Below are 21,385 nucleotides of genomic sequence, written 5' to 3' on the forward strand. Positions count from 1 at the left end.
TGCGTGTCGTGGACAATCACTTTGAAGATATTATCCACTTCCTAATGACAGTAATGACAGGATCAGCTCCGAAAGGTTATACAAGCTAGCAGAAGAAGGAACTAGTAGTGTGTGTGGCAGACTTTTCTATCATTGCAGGGCACTTGTACAAAATGGGGTCAGATGAAATATTGCGACGTTATGTGCCTGACTTTGAATGAAGCAGCATCCTTGCTGAGGCTCATGGAGGAGTTGCAGGAGGACATTATGCAGGGAAAGCAACAGTGCAGAAGATTCTACACGTTGGATTGTGCTAGCCAACCTTGCATAAGGATTCGAAAGCATATTGTAGGGAATATGATGCATGTCAAAGGACTGGCAGGCCATTGTGGAGGGATGAACTACCTCTGATGCCGCAGGTGACATTACAACCATTCGACAAATGGGAGATTGACTTTGTGGGTCCCATTCAGCCTCAAGAAAAGAAGACGGGTGCGCATTACATCATCACCGCGACTAAGTACTTGACCAGGTGGGCAGAGGCATAGCCTATGAAGGACTGTACAGGCATGAAAGTAGCAAAGTTTATTTTTGAATATACATTGACAAGATTTGGTTGTCCAAAGATATTGATGAGCGATCGCAGTATGCACTTTCTTAACGAAACAATCAACGTGTTGACAAAATAATTTTAGGTGTATCATCAGAAAAGTATGCCTTATCATCCACAGGCTAATGGGACAGTGGAATTGTTCAATAAGATACTAGAGAGTGTGCTAACGAAGGTCTGCAATTCTCAGAGAAATGACTAGGATGTGCGCGCACCCGTGGTGCTATGGGCCTACAAAATGACTTGCAAGAAGTTGACTAGACAAACGCCTTTCAGATTCGTGTATGGCGTAGAAGTTGTGATGCCAATGGAATACATTGTATCTATTCTGCGCATAGTGGCACACACAGGAATGGCGGATCACAGAGCCCTGGAAGAGAGGCTCATGCAACTATCAGAGCTTGAGGAGAACCGATTTCTAGCTGGATTTCATCAACAAGTTCAAAAGGAGCACGGAAATGCATGGCAAGATCGGCACATCAAACTGCGCACCTTCAAGGTAAATGATCTAGTCTTGTTATATGACAGTAAATTTGATAAATTTCCAGGGAAATTTAGGATTCACTTGTTAGGGCCACATGTCATCAAGGAGATTACCGATGGTGGAGCAGTTCAGTTGGTCAAATTGAATGGAGAACCCTTCCAAGGGGAGGTGAATGGCAGCCGATTGAATCCATACACCAGTGATCCAACTAAGTGACTATATGAGGGAAGCATAGTCTTGGCACTCCAAGCAGCTGAAAGGAAGTGCGGGACTATAAACTACACTGCCCGGATCAAAGAGTTGCACAATTGGGGAACTACGCGGAATGACGAAATGTCACAGAGCTCGCCGAACCACACAGGCAGCTGCGCTACCAAAGGAAAAACCGCGCAGGATAGACGAAAAGTGACCATTAAAGTCATTGTTCATGATTTGACGATGAAAAAATGGCCAAAGGGAGCAGGGGGCGGCATTTAAGTTGGAATTTATGGACCAGATCTTTGAAAATCTGTTGCCAATCTAGCATTAATGAACCGATTTTGGGGGGAACGGTCAGATTTGAACTTGAAAGTGCCTATAAATCATAGATGGTTGCCCAGCGAAAAACACTTGGCATTTTGAGAATTGAGTTGTTAAGCTCTCAGGTGCACATGAACCGTGAAAACTTTGAAGTTTTGCTAGCAAGTTCAGTATTTGAGACATTGCCACAGGAGACACAAGAGTTGTTGCATAGCATCATGTCGATGCCCGCAAAAGCTATGAGCGTTGAAGCAGTGACAGCCGAGGGAGCTATTCTAGAGGTAGATATGGCAACAGAGGTAGCTACCTCAGAAGTTTCTCCTGCGAAAGTACCGAGAGAAGTACCTAAATCCCCTAGGACACCCCGGTCAAGGCCTACGCCAACCCAGGAAGGGCCAAAACCGAAGAAGGACAAGCAGAAAATGCAGCCACCAGTGCGTGCATCACCTAGGAAGCACCCACAGTTGGGAAAACCCACCGTGCAAGAAAAGGCCAAAATGATTGACCTAGAGCCGGAGGAAGAGGCTGAAGAAATCCCCATGGATGATGAGGATATTGTAGTGGAAACAGAGGCCGTTGAAATTAAGGGGTCGGACCCCATATCTAAGCTGCCTGAATACATTCCTCCGCATAGGGGAAAGACAAAGGTGCCCAAAGATACTGATGAGAGTAAGGTCACCCTGCATACACCGCTCCTGCCAGACCAAATTGTATTTGAGGGACCATGCTTGGGGCGTGTCCCCCTTTTGAAGCTGGAGGACTGGGACTTAGCCAACATGGAGCGCTTCCCTCATTTAGCGACAAACCAACTTATGCACCACGTCTTCCACAAAAATACTAGTGTTACCATGTTGGATTTGAGGAAGTGGCTGAAAGGCGTGGACAAGGCAGCGTGTCGCATTACAACTGTGCACCTATTACGCTGGTAGTAATCAAGTAGCTGATGTGCTTGGTGCATGATGGGTGTCTGTGGTTGGAGGAGTCAATACCCATCATGGACATGATGATCCATAGGATCACGTGGATGCCATATACAGGAGAAAATCCATCCATGGCATTTGTCAGAAAGGTTGGCAAGCATGCGCTTGCCGAGGCAATGAAGGAAAAATTCAAGCTTGTAAAGAAGTCGCGCGGCTACGCCATTTCGAGTATCTGTGACCCTGCTGTCAAAGTGACGACGCAAATCTTGGCAAGGAAGATCATGCGGAAGTGTCGCGCAAATGAAGTGTCGGCACCAATGATAGTTTTGGCGGCCCAGTGTGTGGAGGGAGTTCAATTTAACTTGGCACGCTATGTCTACGGTGAGTTCCTCATGAACTACCACGAGGCACAAGATCACATTAAAATTTTCCACTATGCATGGCTATTGTTTTCTATAGTGCTGGTTGTGTGGGAGCTACCTGAAGATAGCTAGTTTCCTTTGGTCACGCCAGACCTACAAGAGGCAACGAAGTTCACTTCGTTGTGGGCAACGAAGGATCCTCAGTAGATAAAGGACAGCAAGATCTTCTGGATCTTGATGGAAATGAGCATCCATATGGCCATCAACCGCAAGTCGCGATTGACACCTACAAATTTTGAGAAGTTGCAGGAATACATGGAATTCAAGGCCGACCTCCACCATCTCTCAATACGGGTGCGGAAGGACCCTGAGTAGAAATGGCACGACCTTCCATACTTGGCCACAGATGATGCAATTGCAGCAGTCCTTGATTGTTGGTCGACAGATTCACGCAATGCCATGGACTCGACAGCAGGATCTAGCAAGACCGTCGCGCAGCGGAAGAAGGAAGAAGCTAAGCTGAAGATGGAACAGTTGGTCGCGAAGAGGAAAAAGGAGGTTGATGTCAAGGCCAAGGCTGAGCGCGCTGTCGCATAGCAGTCAGGTGGATAGGCAGGCCAAGAGGAGCGCGGATCTGACCGGAGTCAGAATTTGCCTTCCTCGAAGACCGAGGAAGAATATGATCAAACGGGGCAGGGAGGAGCAGACCTGGAGATGTCTCCTTTCCACACCAAGCACACTAGAGATCCAGAGAAAGCAGGGCCGCGGAAGAAGTCCAAGGCTAGCAAGACGTCTCTGGACCTGATCACCCTAACAAAGGGGGACTTAAATGATATAGGTGATACGGTGCGGGATGCCACCGCGGAACTGTTGCAGTAGTTTGAGAAGCAATAGTAGCAAGCGTTGGGTGCTATACAGACGGGTCTGTGCGAGCTACAGATCCACGCGTCACAAATACAGACCAACGCGGCGTTAACCAGCTTGGCACCTAGCACCTTAGAAGCCGCAGGGATGCTGCACGGAAGGGATCCCCGAGCAATAGTGCTGCCGGATGAAGCACTAACAGCAAAGGCTGAAGTTGACAAACTCGTTATCAGTGCACTCAAGAGATTTGAACTCAACTTGACCGTGCTTCCCAATGAGGTGCTTTACCTTTTGCAGGATAGCGTGATCATGGAACTTCGGGCCCATGAACAACGTGCATTACAGGTAATCAGTGAACAGAAGGTCAACAACGCCCAACTAACCGTGCAAAGAGATTCTGCCCTTAACCTTGTCAAAGACATTACAGACAAGAACCAGCGCATTGACACAGTCGTGGCTAAGGTGTGTAAGACTGTCCCAGAGTTGTGCATCCCTGAGGCTAAGTCGATAGATGTGAGGGTTCGGAAGCTCGTTTGTGGAGTGAGCGATGCATGAACTGAATTGGAAAAGGTTCAACTAGAGCTGAACCTCAAAATTGCAAAGTTGCAATTGAAGGCCCAGTCTTTGACTCCGCCAAAGATCAAAGAGCAGCATGAGACCGTTGTGAAAGATGCGATAGCAGCAATAGAGAGCATAATGAAGGACTGTACCATGCTCTTCGAGCAGTCGCTCCAGGTAGTCACCTGCTTGCAAGAAGATCCTACTATACAGTGGTTGGAAACAGAAGCACGAGAGCTGCAGCAGTGCTACGACGAAGTCAAAGCGATAGCGCGCACTGTCGCCATTACGCAGAGGTTAGCTAAGTTGCAGGAGGCCAAGGCATTGAAAGAGAAGGTAGATGCAGCTTAGCACAAGGAAGTTGTGCTGAAGGCTCACTTGAAGCCTTGGTTGGACGAGGCCTACTTGATCATGGCCACTATTGAAGGAAAGTTGGCTAGTCTGCAGGAGACTAAGCAAAAGATTAAGTCAAACAATGCAGGGCCAGCGACAGAGTAGTTGGTCAAGGAGATGAAGTAGGCGGAAACACAGTGCACCATAGAGGTAGTAGTTGTCCAAGTCGAGCTGGGAGGTCTTCGTGACAAGATCTTTTCACTAGCCAAGTGACTCAAGGGTGAGTCACCATGTTTGTGTTGGGGGCTTGTTGGGAATAGGTCCCCTGGGGGTCAATTTTGGGGTTAAAAGCCCAAGTTTTGGGGCAGAAGGCTTGAAGTTTGTATAAGGAAATGTAAAGTCTCTTGATTTTGTGGTCACGGAGCACAAAGATATCAAGAGCCAAAAAGGTTTTTCTACCCTTAGTCTAGATAGGTTGTGTCAGTTTTAGAGATACGCCCTTGGTTCGCGGACCATGGGTTTGTATAAAAACAAGGTCTTAGAGGAGAAAGTGAAGTAGAAGTACTTGATGAGTCTATAAAGAGCTAAGAGCAAGAGTCTTAGCGTAGGAAGAGGCTCTTCAGCTAAGTGCATAGAGGCCTAGGGTAGAAGTCCGCAGGTGAGTGCGCGGACCCTTGCAGTTGTGTGCGCAGGGAAAATAGAGTCTGTATTGAGAATCTGAATCATCAATAGAGAGAAATACTCTAAAATTATTGTGTGCTTTCCATCTGTGTGTGCGTTATTTTACTTCTGCTATGAATTTTGTGATTATGCTATGTTGAATATTGGGGTTATGAATTAATGTTATATTGATGCGTGAATCTATTTATTTCACTTTGTCATATGAACGCAAGTAAGAATATATGTTTACGCAAAGATAACTGTAATGCATGTTAAAGTTAACCAACACTTAAGCTAATCTGGGTATACACAGAAGTAAGGATAATTACAGAGGCGCGTAAGCACCTGTTTTATCTATTTAGGGTCCGCGAAGGACGATCAGAGACTTTCGTGGAGGCTCCAAGGACAAATAAGAGAAGTACATTGATAAGCCCTAAAGGGCTTATCGATCTGTGTGAAGGCATAGTGAAGGTCTAAAAACCGACATCAAAACCATCTCAAGGTGCAGAAACTTGGTTCTTGCATCCCCCCATAATGCTTCGAGTGAGACTTCAGTCCGCGCTCCACGGATTAATGCCGAAAGGGCCATTAGTGTAGGGATTTTCTTGGCTGCTTAACGTTGAACCTGGGTCAGGGCCCATCAAGCCAACATTCACCTTATTTGATATTTTTTTGTCTTGCTTAATCATGATTTATTGGAATTCAAATTGCTGACATCAGGGACACAGATGAAAGTATCATTCTATCTTGCAAGTGGGCTTGCAAATACATTGAGGAAGACAATGTTTTGGAAGGTATATTCATGAATTTCATATGTGATTATTGTATTTTCTGTATTTTCTGGCAACCATGAGAGCTTAAATGCCTTCTTCTACAGATGATAACCCATATACTTTTCATGCATTTCAATAAGCTTGGGCACAAATTCATGCTTATCATTCTCAGCATCCTCTGCCCATTTAATCAATGTTATTACTTGGGTTGTTACATGTGTTTGGTGTGGAGCATGATTATCTTCTATATTCAAAGGTATCACTGCATTGGACCCCAGTTCGTAATGGGGTGGCAACGCTGCCTGTAAAATATTCGCTGCAAAGGGGGTCCGAGGGTGGCGACTGCCCCCGAAGCTAAAAATAGATGTAAAATTGCCTTGTAAAATGTTGTAATTTCGTAGTCAATCTGGGTCATTCATTAGGCAGAGATCTGACGGTAGAAATGATATTTAATTTAGGGTTTTTTTCCCTAGAAGGCAACCCCTTGCTATATATGAGGGAATTGTATTGCATCTATGTAGATCTGTATTCTGAGCGAGAAGATAGAGAAGATTGAGCGAGAGAGAAGAGGGAATTACAGCGGATCTGTTGTATCTCTTTACTTTGCTGGATAATATAAAAGGAATGAATGGTTGTTTCTCCATGGACGTAGCCCAAATTGGGTGAACCACGTATTTCTGTGTCTCTCTTGTTTTATGCATTTTCTATGTTTATATTTCTGCAATATTTTATGTGTTCCATTGCTCTGTAATATATAATTTTCTAACAATTGGTATCAGAGCCGAAGGTCTATTTGGCTGATAAGATTGCAGGAGAGAAGGGTTCCTGGTTCGAGTGGGAGCAATGGCAGAAGATGGTAGGTTTAGGGTCGAAAAATTTAATGGCCAAAACTACCAGTTGTGGAAGATGCAGATGGAATAATATTTGTATCAGAGAGATCTATACCAACCATTCAGCGGAAAGGAAAAGAAGCTGACGAGTATGATAGACACAGAATGGGATATTGTTGATAGAAAAGCACTTGGAACAATACGGTTGTGCCTAGCGGCGTCGGTAGCATTTAATATTTCAAAGGAAACGACAACAGAGGGTTTAATGTCGACCTTGGCCAAACTATATGAAAAACCCTTTGCCTCAAATAAGGTATTTCTTATGAAGTGTTTACTTAATATGAAAATGTCAGAAGGTGGATTTGTTGCTGATCATTTAAATGAATTTAATACAGTTACCAGTCAGTTAAGTTCTGTAGGGGTAACTTTTGATGATGAAGTTAGGGCTCTGTTATTTCTGTGTTCATTGCCAAAAAGTTGGAATGGTTTAGTTATGGCCATTAGTAACTCTATCTCTGGATCCAGTACTTTAAAGTTTGATGATGTTGTTGATGCAATCCTTAGCGAGGAAATGCGACGGAAAAGCTCCAATGAGACATCAGGTAATGCTTTGATTACAGAGAATAGGGGAAGAAAAATGGAAATATGAAAGAGCCTTGGATATCACAGTAAGTCAAAAAAAGGCAGATCCAAGTCCAGATCGAGGATAGTGTGCTGGAAATGCGGGAAGAAAGGACACTTGAAGAAAGACTACAAGTCTTGGAAGGGAAAAGAAGGAGACGCACAGCATGAAAATAATCATGAAGCGAATGTAATAGGTGATGTGTTGCAAGATGCTTTGATTCTTTCTTTAGAAAATATTATTGATGCTTGGGTGGTAGATTTAGGAGCCTCATTCCATGCCACACCTGATAGGAAACATTTTCATGATTATGTTCAAGGATATTTTGGATAGCTTCGATTGGGTGATGATAAACCCTGTAAAATCATTAGAATGGGTACAGTTTTCATAAAACAGAAGAATGGAAACCAATGGCTATTGAAGGAGGTAAGGCATGTTCCAAATCTGAAGAAAAATCTTATTTCAACAAGGAAGTTGGGTGGTGAAGGCTGTGTGACTACTTTTACAGATAAAACCTGGAAGGTCACTAAAGGATCCCTAGTAATAGGAAAAGGAGAAAAGGTTGGTACATTGTATTTATGCAATGGTATTTCTAATTATGTTAATGCTTTAACCTCTACAGGAGAAGATACAGCATTGTGGCATCATAGGCTCGGGCACATAAGTGAGAAGGGGATGCATATTCTTCACTCAAGAAATTTGTTGCCAGGTTTGAAGGATGTTGATTTAAAATTCTGTGAGAATTGTGTTTATGGAAAACAGAAGAGAGTTAGATTCCTTAGAGTTGGGAAAGAAAAGAAGAGCGAAAAATTAGAGATTGTGCATACATATGTATGGGGACCTGCTCAGGTATCATCTCTTGGTGGCTCTCATTATTATGTTGCTTTTATTGATGATGCAACTAGAAAAAACCTGGATTTATTGTATTCGAAATAAATCTAATGTATTTAATACTTTCAAGAAATGGAAAGCTTTGGTTGAAAATGAGACAGGAAAAAGGTTGAAGTGTCTCAGATCAGAAAAAAATGGAGGTGAATATTACAAAAAAGAGTTTGATAGGTACTATTTAGAGAATGGAATTCGCAGAGAGAAGACAGCTCCAAGAACACCACAAGAAAATGGTGTGTCAGAAAGGATGAAGAAGACAATCATGGAGCGTGCAAGGTGCATGAGATTGCATGCAGGATTGACTTTACAATTTTGGGCAGACGTTGTAGATACTATTGTTTATCTAATAAACAGAGGGCCTTAAAGTTCCTTGGATGGTGGTATTCCAGAGGAGGCATGGACAGGTAAAAAGGTAAACTACTCATTTTTAAAAACTTTTGGTTGTGAAGCCTTTGTCCACATTAATAAAGAAAATAGAACAAAGCTTGAGGCAAAATCAAAGAAATATACTTTTATTGGATATGGTGTTAACAATTTTGGTTATCGCTTTTATGATTATGAAAAACAAAAAATCATTAGGAGCATATATGTCATATTCAATGGAAAGGTTTTGCATAAGGATTAACTACAGGAAAAGAAACAAGAAAAAGAAAACAGAGAATACACAGTGCTTGATGAGATCACAGAAAAAGTGATGGTGCCTGAAAATCATAATGATCAATGGCCAGAACAACAACCACAACAGCAACAAGCACCTCAAACACCTGAAAGTGGTGTTAGAAGATCTACCCGTATAAGTAGACCCCCTGAATGATACTCTCCTTCATTATATTATGTATTGTTGACTGATTCTGGTGAACCAGAACGTTATGAAGAAGCAGTGCAGGTAGAAACCAGGAAGAAGTGGGAGCAAGCCATGAAAGAAGAGATGGACTCCTTAGAACATAACCAAACTTGGGACTTAGTCAGGTTACCTGCAAGTAAAACAGCATTGCAGAATAAATAGGTTTACAAGTTGAAGGAACAATATGGAGGTAGAAAAAGGTATAAAGCTAGACTTGTGGTGAAAGGGTTTGCAGGGAAAAAGGGTATAGACTTTGATGAGATATTTTCTCCTGTTGTTAAAATGAATTCAATCAGAACAATTTTAAGTCTAGTAGCAGCTGAAGATTTGCATCTTGAGTAGTTAGATGTAAAGGCAACCTTTCTCCATGGGGATTTGGAGGAAGAGATATATATGCAGCAGCCACAAGGATATGAGGTAAAAGGGAAGGAGAAACTAGTGTGCAGGTTGAAGAAGAGTTTGTATGGCTTAAAACAGGCTCCAAGGCAGAGGTATCTAAAATTTGACAGGTTTATGTCTAAACAAGGTTATACTAGATGTCACTCTAATCATTGTGTTTATCTCAAAAGGTAAAATGATGGCAGCTATATTATATTGTTATTGTATGTAGATGGCATGCTTGTTGCAGGTTCTAACATGCAAGAAATAAATGTGCTCAAAACAAAATTGGCAAACTCATTTGCAATGAAGGATTTGGATGTTGCAAAACAAATCCTTGGTATGAGAATAACTAGAGACAGGAAGAATAGCAAATTAACATTATCTCAAAGTGAGTACATAGAAAAGGTGTTTAAAAGGTTTAATATGCAAAATGAAAAACCAGTTAATATACCTTTGACTAGCCATTTCAAATTAAGTAAGGAGGAGTGTCCCAAGACTTAGGAAGAAATGGCTCATATATCTAAAGTTCCATATGCATCAACAGTTTGAAGCTTAATGTATGCAATGGCCTGCACAAGGCCTAATATTACACATGCATTGGGAGTTGTAAGTAGGTACGTGAACAATCCAAGAAAAGAACATTGGATGGCGGTGAAGTGGATTCTCAGGTATTTGAGAGGTACGACAAATCAAGCATTATGTTTTGGTGGTTCAAACATTGCTCTACAGGGATATGTTGATGCAGATATGGCGGGTGATAGAGATAACAGGAGGAGCACAACAGGGTATGTGTTTATTGTAGGTGGAACAATTGTCAGTTGGGTCTCAAAATTGCAAAGTGTTGTTGCACTCTCAACAACAAAAGCAGAGTATGTTGCTGCTATAGAGGCTAGTAAAGAAATGATTTGGTTACAAAGGTTTCTGGATGAATTGGGTAAGAAGCAGGAGTTGGGCAGGTTATACAGTGACAGCGAGAGTGCCATACATCTTGCAAAGAACTCTTCATTTCATTCCAAGACTAAACATATACAGCTCAAGTACCATTTCATATGGTCAATGTTGGAAGATGGACAGTTGAAGCTGGAAAAGATACACACTAGCCAGAATCCTGCAAATATGTTAACAAAATTTGTAACCAAGGAGAGTCATTGTCCAACAAATGAAGCAGTGGTGGAGTTGCTATAATTAGTCTCCAAGTGGGAGATTGTTGGGTGTGGAGCCTTATTATCTTATGTATTCAAAGGTATCGCCACATTGGACCCCAGTTCGTAATGGGGCGGCAACTTGTCGCCCGTAAAATATTCGCTGCCGGGGGGGTCTAGGGGGGGCGGATGCCCTTGAAGCTAAAAATAGATGTAAAATTGCCTTGTAAAATGTTGTAATTTTGTAGTCAATCTGGGTCGTTCATTAGGCAGAAATCTGACGGTATAAGTTATGTTTAATTTAGGGTTTTTTTCCCTAGAAAGAAACCCCTCACTATATATGAGGGAATTGTATTGCATCTATGTAGATCTATATTATAAGTGAGAAGAGAGAGGAGATTGAGCAAGAGAGAAGAGGGAATTACAGTGGATCTGTTGTAGGTTGTATCTCTTCAGTTTGTTGGATAATATAAAAGGAAGGAATGGTTGTTTCTTTGTGGACGTAGCCCAAATTGGGTGAACCACGTATATTTGTGTCTCTCTTGTTTTATGTGTTTTATGTGTTTATATTTCTGCAATATTTTATGTGTTCCATTGCTTTGTAATATATAATTTTCTAACAACATGTTCTTTTAAAATACTCACAACTAATTCCAAGCCCTTGGGTATCTTACAAAACAACCTATACATCCTGGAAAGGTCGTCTTTCTTGTCATCCCTAAGCAACACACGGCAACAAGAATCCTGCTTTTCCAAAAGTTGAGTTTCATAGCGGGAGAGGAGTTCATATTCTACTATCTCCATTAAGTTGTGCTCGCTGCTGGAGTGCAAATAAGGGGCAACTTTCTGCTTCTCATGTTTCAGACACTCTTCAACTTTTAGCATATATTGGGGCAAGGATTCCTGTACAATCCATAAAGCGGCCTTTCGAGCATAGTAAGTTGCAGTATCTTCAAACATGGGCTTTTCAAAATGATTCTTGTAGGAGTCCATACCATTACCATTACCAATTTCCAAGAAAATGTTCACAACGTGTTTCACCAAAGCCCTGTCAATCTTCTCTCCCTCGCGCTCTCGCTTTATCAAATCCAACACACCATTCTTCACATCCATCCGTACGTGATCATACATAAGCTCACGGAAGCAGATCAATGCAACTTGTCTGAGACTGGGCAGCACAACACCCATTTTTCCGCCCACGAAGTAGAGATCCAAATGAGAGAACATGTTTGACATGTATTGGACCATAAGCTTCTAATTTTCCAAACGTTTCTCAAATTCCCTACAAATGAACCCACCATCACCACCCTGTTGTTTACTCAATGTTGGTAAAACCACCAAAGATATGTATAATTCAAACGACTTCCTGTACATTTCTTACAGTCGTTGTTGGTATTCATGGGGGGTTTTTGGGAGCAAAGTTGGCAAATAGTAATATAAACTTCATAAAATCCTTAGAAGAGAAACATAATTCATCATTCATAAAGTCTCCTTCTACACTTTTTCTCAACTTTCCAAACCTCTGGAGATCAAAGCTCGTCCTTCCTCCCAATATATCTTCAATGCCCATACCTTCATTATAATCTCTTCATTCTTGCCCGCCAATAATAAATAATCTAACTTCTTCTATGTGACCTTCTCTTCTTCATTCTTGAGCGATTTATTCTCCAACTTATCCGAATCTATCTTTTGCGTGACCTTCTCTTCACTGTAGCGCGATATATTCTTCTTCGAATTATTGTTGCACACCATTCAAGATTTCCACTCTGTGGCTCCACACAATAACGAAACAATATTATTTCGTAGGATCACCACTTGGAACAATGCAAGGAATCACCACTTCGGACAAAACTCTCACTTAGTAAAATATGTCTATGTCGATGTTTAAGGTGTGGTCACAAACTCAAATTGCAGATGATTCAATGTATTGTATGGTCACGAATTCAATGCTAAATTGAAACAAAGCGAGGAATCACCACTTCGGACAGAGCTCGCACTTAGTAAAATATGTTGATGTCGATGTTTAAGGTGTGGTCACAAACTCAAATTGCGGATGATTTAATGTATTGTATGGCCACGAATTCAATGCTAAATTGAATTTATAGGACATGGAATCAATATAATAAATACCCTTTGGCCGACAGTTACGCTCATTGGCTTAATAAAAAAATGATCATGAGAATAGGAGAGCTTGGTTTTCTAAGGAAGAGCCCATCGCTCTTGGGGAAGGAACTCCAACTATTATGGTAAAAAAGGACCATTTGTGCCAAGTTTAAGGTAGAAAATATTTCCTTTCTCTAAAAGGGAAACTACTTATGGTCTATTTGTAGTTGATAATTGTGAAGAGGATTTCACTACATGAGTAGGTTACAAAAGACAAAGTTGATCTTAAGGTAAGACCCGCATTAGCCACCTAAAAATGAAGTAGTGATAAAGCTAATGTTTCCAAATTCAAATGAAAAGGTAAGGTCTCTCAAGTGAAAGAGGAGAAGGAAGATGAATAATGTCCACAAGGAAGATGGATAAATATAGAAAGAGAAATTTTCATACAAGAACGACAATTCAAAAGGTAGAAGAAGAGGTAACCAGAGGCATGATAGTTGTGGCAGTGAAACTACAAGGAAAAATAAAGCTCAATAAAAAAATGAGGGCACTGTGATGATTAGGTGCCCACACTCCCATGTTGTGATAGAAATAGGAGAATCCATTAAAACTTAAAACTACTTGAAGTGGAAGTGAATCTCAATATGCAGGTAGACACGGAAAAAGAGGAAGAGACACATGTCATAGATTGCACAATAAAGAATATGGTTATGATGAGGAAATTACAATATCAATTCTACAATAGGAATGGGAACTGCATATTTTTGGTTATTTGTTAGAAAAGGAAATGGAGAATAACAATTGTAGTTCTATGCATGAAAGGAAACTTGAAATTGTATCCAAGAAACAAAGTGGAGGAATCAAGAGCATAAAAGATACACATGCAATTTTCATATGAGTGTTGCAAGCTAATGATGGTCTCCCATGATGTGTTAGTGGAAATTTTGCTCAATTTTTTGCAGGGAATCCATGTCCAAACCTAAGATAGGGGTTGGCAAGGCACCAACAACTAAAAATCCAAATGAGGAAGAGCTAGAAACCCCTTTCTAACCATAATTCTATAATACCCCATGTTTCATAGATAAAATCAATGCCTATAGCTGGCCTTAAATATACCAAAAGTTCCATAAAAATAAACTTGATGTATCTAAGCCAAACATTGAAATTTGCAGGGTAGTAAACATGTCTTGGTTACGGAAGATAACAACTTACCCACTAGTATTTTTGTGTATTGAGGAAATACAAAAGATTTTGTAGCACTTAGATCCAAAGAACACTGTGATTTGAGATAACCATGGAAAACCCTTGGCCTTATTGACTGCCTCAAACATAGAACCATATTACAAACTACCCAAAGCTGGATGAAGACTAGTTTACAAGTTTCAAGGTATTTCCTAGGGAAATCCTAAAGAAGTGATGGGCTGATAAAGGAGAATTTGAACGTGATCTAAAAGAGAATATACTATGACATTCTCAAGACTCTACACCACTTTTTAGCTTCCATGATGAAAAGAGATCTTGGGTATTGCCAAAATCCCCTTTCTTGTATAAATTTCGATCCTGGACGTGTGGGTTATGGCCCACTAAGTCTTTATTGGAAGCGTTCTAAAAAAATTGATGCAAGGTAAACCTTTCACGGCAAACATCACCAATATCATTTGGCCTTCACAAAATTATGTATCTTCGATTCTTCATTTCAACCGAACCAAGGTACCAAATATATATGCACCTTTTCCCTTTCAACTTACCAAGCTGGACCAACGCATCCTGCATCCCTGTTGGCTAAAAAACCGTCACGATTTTGAAGAGGTTGTGACTGTTACTAATTGCCAAAGTTGCACTGCTTTTTATGCGCAAATTCCCACCGGTTCAATTGTGTTTCCACCATACGTTCGACCCAATTCTCTGCGTCCAGCATTCGACAGCTTCCAACATCAATCATCACACAGTTTTTAAACAGATTGACCGCTATTTAACGCTGACACAAGCTTTTACCAGAAACACTCATATATAACAGTTAAACGATATTTAGATCGCCATCGATCCTTTAGGTGATCGATGTCGATCAACAAGCTCGCAACACAGGATTTTACTCATAAATTTAACCTCTGAAAACCCATAAATCAACCTGTAGAAAATCGATATAATATATAGTTTTGATTATGTACAAAAATCGCTTAAATCTAAGGCATTGCAGCCTTAGTCAATAAATCCACACTGATTACATTGTATTCTCACTCGCCCCCCTATATCTCACGCACACAGACTCGCTTATAAAGCATTTACAAAGGCGTGAATCAGTTAAGATCCACAAAATCTCTCCCGAAATCACTCAACAAACTTACTTAAATCTCTCGTTGCATTCATGGCAGATAATCACAATTAACTAAACCTCATCGTTCCAGCAAATTAGTTCTATTTTAAAGCAAATTTCCCTTATTTTCTCCTTCGATTCAGCTCCTCTAATCCACATACTCTTTGCCCTTCTTTAGATTCTTCTTTGATTAAGGAGGGGGTTAGATGCTCCTGCATCAGACTCCCGAGGTACAAAAATTTTTATGACCTCCTGGTCATATACTTCTCCTTGTTCTTAGCAATTCTAACCACTGCATTTCTTCAGTGGAATTGCCTTCATGATCTTCTGTGAGCTGCAACCAACCTCTGCAGTAACAGTCTCCTCTGTTACACAATACCTCACCAAGCCCTCCGCACTCGGTCTTTTGGCATCCTTCTGGTTCTCTCCTCTGGAACCAATTGAGCACACCTTGCTCTAGGTTGCTGCAAATCTTCTCACCTTCCGTTGCCGCCATCTGCACGATAATAAGACCATAAACTCCCCAGCTTTAATACAACTGTACCTCTTTCCCCTTTTGCTTGCATTCCTCTTTCTTCTCGCATGAAATCCTTTCCTGCTCTGATACCACTTGATGAAAAGAGATCTTGGGTATTGCCAAAATCCCCTTTCTTGTAGAAATTTTGATCTTGGACCTGTAGGTTATGGCCCACTAAGTCTTTATTGGAAGCGTTCTAAGAAAATTGATGCAAGGTAAACCTTTCACGGCAAACATCACCAATATCATTTGGCCTTCACAAAATTATGTATCTTCGATTCTTCATTTCAACCGAACCAAGGTACCAAATATATATGCGCCTTTTCCCTTTCAACTTACCAAGCTGGACCAACGCATCCTGCATCCCTGTTGGCTAAAAAAACCGTCACGATTTTGAAGAGGTTGTGACTGTTACTAATTGCCAAAGTTGCACTGCTTTTTATGCGTAAATTCCCACCGGTTCAATTGTGTTTCCACCATACGTTCGACCTAATTCTCTGCGTCCGGCATTCGACAGCTTCCAACATCAATCATCACACAGTTTTTTAAACAGATTGACCGCTATTTAACGCTGACACAAGCTTTTACCAGAAACACTCATATATAACAGTTAAACTATATTTAGATCGCCATCGATCCTTTAGGTGATCGATGTCGATCAACAAGCTCGCAACATAGGATTTTACTCATAAATTTAACCTCTGAAAACCCATAAATCAACCTGCAAAAAATCGATATAATATATAGTTTTGATTCTGTACAAAAATCGCTTAAATCCAAGGCATTGCAGCCTTAGTCAATAAATCCACACTGATTACATTGTATTCTCACTCGCCCCCCTATATCTCACGCACACAGACTCGCTTATAAAGCATTTACAAAGGCATGAATCAGTTAAGATCCACAAAATCTCTCCCGAAATCACTCAACAAACTTTCTTAAATCTCTCGTTGCATTCATGGCAGATAATCACAATTAACTAAACCTCATTGTTCCAACAAATTAGTTCTGTTTTAAAGCAGATTTCCCTTATTTTCTCCTTTGATTCAGCTCCTCTGATCCACGTACTCTTCGCCCTTCTTTGGATTCTTCTTTGATTAAGGAGGGGGTTAGATGCTCCTGCATCATTCCATGATCTATAGACTATATGGAAGAGCAAAAGCATAAATTTACGTAGTGGTTGTTGAAGGTAGAATCTTCTATTAGGTCGACATCCTAGTGAGAAACTTGAAATAACTGTTAGATGCGATATGTGTCAGTATGTAATCACAATCATGAAGTGGAGATGGGCCCCAAATGAGTAAATTGTACATATTTCTTGTACAATCTTTTGAAAGAACCAATATATCTAGTGACACACATAGGTTTGTCATGACTTCTTGATTCCCTTATATTAAGCCATGTTTAACGAAGCTACACTTTTCATGTATGAAATTTCTAGACAGGGAATCCCAGTTGTTGGCAATTAGTTGGTGGTGAAAAACCGTACATTCATCTTAGTGTTCGGAAAACCAAACATCCCAACCTACTTCCTATTTTTGTAACATACCATGTTGTGTTGCTAGAAATAGCATATGAATTTCATACAAGAGTGGGTGATGCTCTAACAATAATAAAGAAACTTCCATGGTCACATATGGCATTCCATGTCAAAGCCTCTCAGTTAATGGATGTGAAGAAGGCTAGGGAGGAGCGAGATACATTAACACTTTTCCTTTTGGGGATATGAAATATCATAATTATCATCCTAGACCACCAGTCATAAATCATTGCCAATCAAGAAAAATTAGATGCAAGTAATAGTCAAAGACTTAGGTATATGAAGAAAAACAAAATAATGCATGGAATTATGTGGAAATTAATTCAAGAATTGCTTATGATTCGTACCAAAGAAAGGCAGAGGAATAACAAATTAAATCACAAGCTTTAGCCTCGAAGCCAAAAACTAAGCAATAAATAGATCTAAGTGACAAAGAAGATAAGATAAGGCAGGAACAAGAAGTAGTATGGATAATAGGGAAATCTATCAGAACAACCCACCAAAATAACTTGAAGAACAAGAAGAAGAAGAAATAAGGTAAGAAAGGGAATGGAGAATATTTGAAGTTGACCAAAAAGAAGAGCAGAGAAGAATGCATCATGAAATTGAGGCTAGGATCCATGAAGAAGCCTTACAGATTCAACCAGTAAGACCAAAACCAAAACTGAAACCTAACATGACTAACATAGAGATAGACCTAGTAATTCTAGCACTACCATAGTGATGTAGGAGCATCGGAAATTTTTTGTAACCATTATTAGATATTTACACCAAAGGTGTTCCTCCAATGGGTTTCGCTAGGCAGATTTAGCCAATCACAGAAGTGTATTTTCATCTTCCTCCTTCTGCTTAAAAATCTAACACATGGCTAGTACCCATCACATTCCAACGCACCGCCACCAATTTCTCAAGCCTTGGCATGGGATTTCTGGGACCCATTTCGGGCATCTTCAACTCCTGGTTATTAGCAAAGGAGGGAAATGGTTAGAACAGCTATGAGAAGTAGTTGGACACCATGAAGACCCTCATATTGGTCGGTGGTTTTGAAACCAGGTTGCGCCCTTTAACACTGAGCGTCCCTAAGCCTCTAGTTGACTTTGCGAATAAGCCAATGGTTTTGCAACAGGTAAAGCTAATAAACTTGTAACATTAGTAGTGATAAAGGAGGTTGTTTGTTTCTTGTCTGGAAAATTAAACAAATTGGATTTCAATTTCTGAGCAGATTGAAGTACTCAAAGCTATCGGTATTGATGAAGTTATGTTGAGCTTCTTGAAGGTGTTTCAAATGAAACTTGGGATTAAGATTACATGTTCGTAGGAAACAAAGCCCATGGGCACTACTGGGCCTTTAGCTGTTCCAAGGGAAAAACTAATAGATGGATTGGGCGAGCCATTTTTTGTTCTCAGCGGCGATGAAAGCAATGAATACTCATTAAATCAAATGGTTTATTCCATACAAAACATGGAGGATAATCATCCATCATGGTGACCACCATACATTTTGATGTCCTACCTCAAGCCCCCTTTCACTTGCAATCATTTTCCTTGGTTTATTTTTTTGCAGGGCATGTCTTCGTAAAATATGAATTGCAATGGAATTTCTTTTCATAATTTCATTATGTAAATTCTCTCTTTTTTCAATTTTTTCATGGTTGGTAAGGTAAATAGTAAAGAATTGATCTCTTGAACTAGGTTGATGAACCCTCAAAATATGGTGTTGTTATTCTTGACAAGGACACTGGAAAGGTAGAGAGGTTCGTTGAGAAGCCTAGGGTCTTTGTTGGTAACAAGATCAATGTAGGAATCTACCTTATGAACCATAGAGTCTTTGTTGGTAACAATATCAATGTGGGAATCTACCTTCTGAACCCCAGTGTTTTGGACCCAATTGAGCTGAGACCCACATCCATTGAAAAATAAGTGTTCCCAAAAATTGCACAGGATAATAATCTCTATGTTATGGTTTTACCTTGTTTCTGGATAGATATTGGGCAACCCAGAGACTATATTTCTGGCCTAAGTCTCTACTTAGATTCTTTTCGAAGAAGCACTTCGAATAAATTAGCAACTGGGGTTAACATTGTTGGAAATGTGATTGTTGACAGCATCGAACATATTGGTGAGGGTTGCTTTATTAGGCCAGATGTGGCCATTGGCCCAGGATGTGTGATTGAGGCAGGAGTGATATTATTACATTGCACCATTATGCGTGGAGTGTGCATCAAGAAACACGCTTGTGTGTTTGGAAATAGCATTGGTTGGCACTCTATTGCTTCTCAATGGGCTTTTGTTGAAAACATGACCATATCGGGGGAGGATGTCCATGTTTTTGATGAGGTATACAGCAATGGAGGTGTGGTCCTTCCTCATAAAGAAATCAAAACCAGCATTCTCAAGCCAGAAATTGTCATGTGATTGGAAATATGGAGAAGTAATTGGTTATTATAATACTAATGATACTTGTCCATGTCGTAGATTTTGGGGGTGAGTAGACGAGATAATCTTCTATGTTGTAGGATTTTTTTTCCAATCAGGGAGTTTGGGGTGCACATTGTTTTATGTTTCTCTCTTTGGAGGTTAGGGGAGGAATGGAAAATTCAAGCTGACTGAAAACCCTGAGTTTTTTTATTAGGCTTGCACTTTGTGTTTTCCTACCAGCACTGATTTAGTCATGATGTCTTTGGAAAGTTGTGATTCAGTATTTCTTATTTTAAATTGTCTATACTATTATGTTTTTGCACTCTTGGTTTTATAATAGTCAATAGGTAAAAATTATTTTTGATAAATTATCCCATATCAAGGAAACGTGTGTTATGCACATGTTAGTTAAAAGCAAGCTAGGAAAGAAGTAAGTTGTGTGTTAACGCACATGTTGGTTAAAATCTATCTAGGAAAGAAGCTTTCACATGGGTAAAGATATTTGTAGGTAATTGTGCAGATTATGAACCTAGAAATTAATGTCAAGAATAAGGTTTAAGGATGCAAGGCAATAATAAAACTTTCGATTAGAGAGAGTGCACAGGATATTGATTGAGAAATATCAAAATGATGGAAGTCCATCAACCATTGAGGGGACTAGATTTTTCAATGCCATCAAAATTATCAATTTTAAGCTAGTATTTATGTTAAACATTTAACACTATTTCCTTGTCATTAAAGAGCACGTTCACAAATAGTTAGTAAAAATGATATTTTTGAGAAATTGGCTCATTCTAGTGGAACTAGAAGCATGCATCTTCATCCAAAACATGTTCATGATTATAGTGGACCTTCATGTAAGAAGGAGTAGATTTAGTATAAAGATTAGCAGGTGGGATTTGTCAATTTCTACATATACTTGTGCAGAGTGAATTGTACCATCAGATCCAAGCCTTGCAATACATAGGAATCTTCTCTGGGAATGCTTCTCTCCATTAGCTTTAATATGTAGCAAGCACCTAATTAACAAGCGAAACTTTAATCTTCCTTTCAACAGTTCATTTGGCTTTTAGAATTCTCTACTATACTGAGTATGCATGCCACTAATGAAGTCTGCGAAGTCTATGTGAGTTGAAGAAAACTTGAATGTTAGGAACTAGGGCCTTGGGATTTTTTTGTTGTTGTTGGTTTGACCCACAGGGATTTAAATGTTGAATTTCATGGTTTACATAGTATTTCATAACATCTAAGTGGTCAATTGAGCTACCCCTATGAGTTGGGTTTTGGAATTAAATTGCTTTGAACGGCAAGGATTGTCTTCTATTTGCATGGCTTTGATTTCCTCATTGTTGCGTGGTCAGATTAGACATTTGTTTGATACATTCCCATAACATTTTTGGGTAAATATGTATACCTTTGTAAGCTTTAATGATAAAATTGTTATGGGGATTATTTGCATCAATTGTGGACGAGGCATACCCTTGCATAACTTTTGGAGGTGGAATGTTCACTTAGATGATGACATGGAGGTTGGAGCATGCCTCCATAAGTCCACCTGCCCACCTTAGATAGCACTTGGAAGCTTGTATGTGGTTGAAAAGGCTTTGGAAGTTAGAAATTGAGTGCTAAAGTTCCCTAATAAATATCGTAACAATATCATAGTATTAGCCATATGACAAAGAAGAAAGTTTATATCTTATCGTCATACTTGACCATAAAAAAAT

At 40.1% G+C, this 21,385-nt stretch overlaps 2 pseudogenes; one reads left to right on the top strand and one right to left on the bottom strand.

The window, feature by feature from the left end:
• Nucleotides 1-4,697: 4,697 nt before the first annotated feature.
• On the bottom strand, nt 4,698-11,957 carry LOC149244185 (cullin-1 pseudogene; annotated as a pseudogene).
• Nucleotides 11,958-18,258: 6,301 nt separating this feature from the next.
• On the top strand, nt 18,259-19,658 carry LOC149244186 (mannose-1-phosphate guanylyltransferase 1-like; annotated as a pseudogene).
• The last annotated feature ends 1,727 nt before the right edge of the window (nt 19,659-21,385 follow it).

The sequence above is a fragment of the Pinus tabuliformis genome, chromosome 8 (genome assembly GCF_031772625.1).
Source record: "Pinus tabuliformis cultivar Carrire ecotype Pingquan chromosome 8, CPIR1, whole genome shotgun sequence".
Taxonomy (NCBI): domain Eukaryota; kingdom Viridiplantae; phylum Streptophyta; class Pinopsida; order Pinales; family Pinaceae; genus Pinus; species Pinus tabuliformis.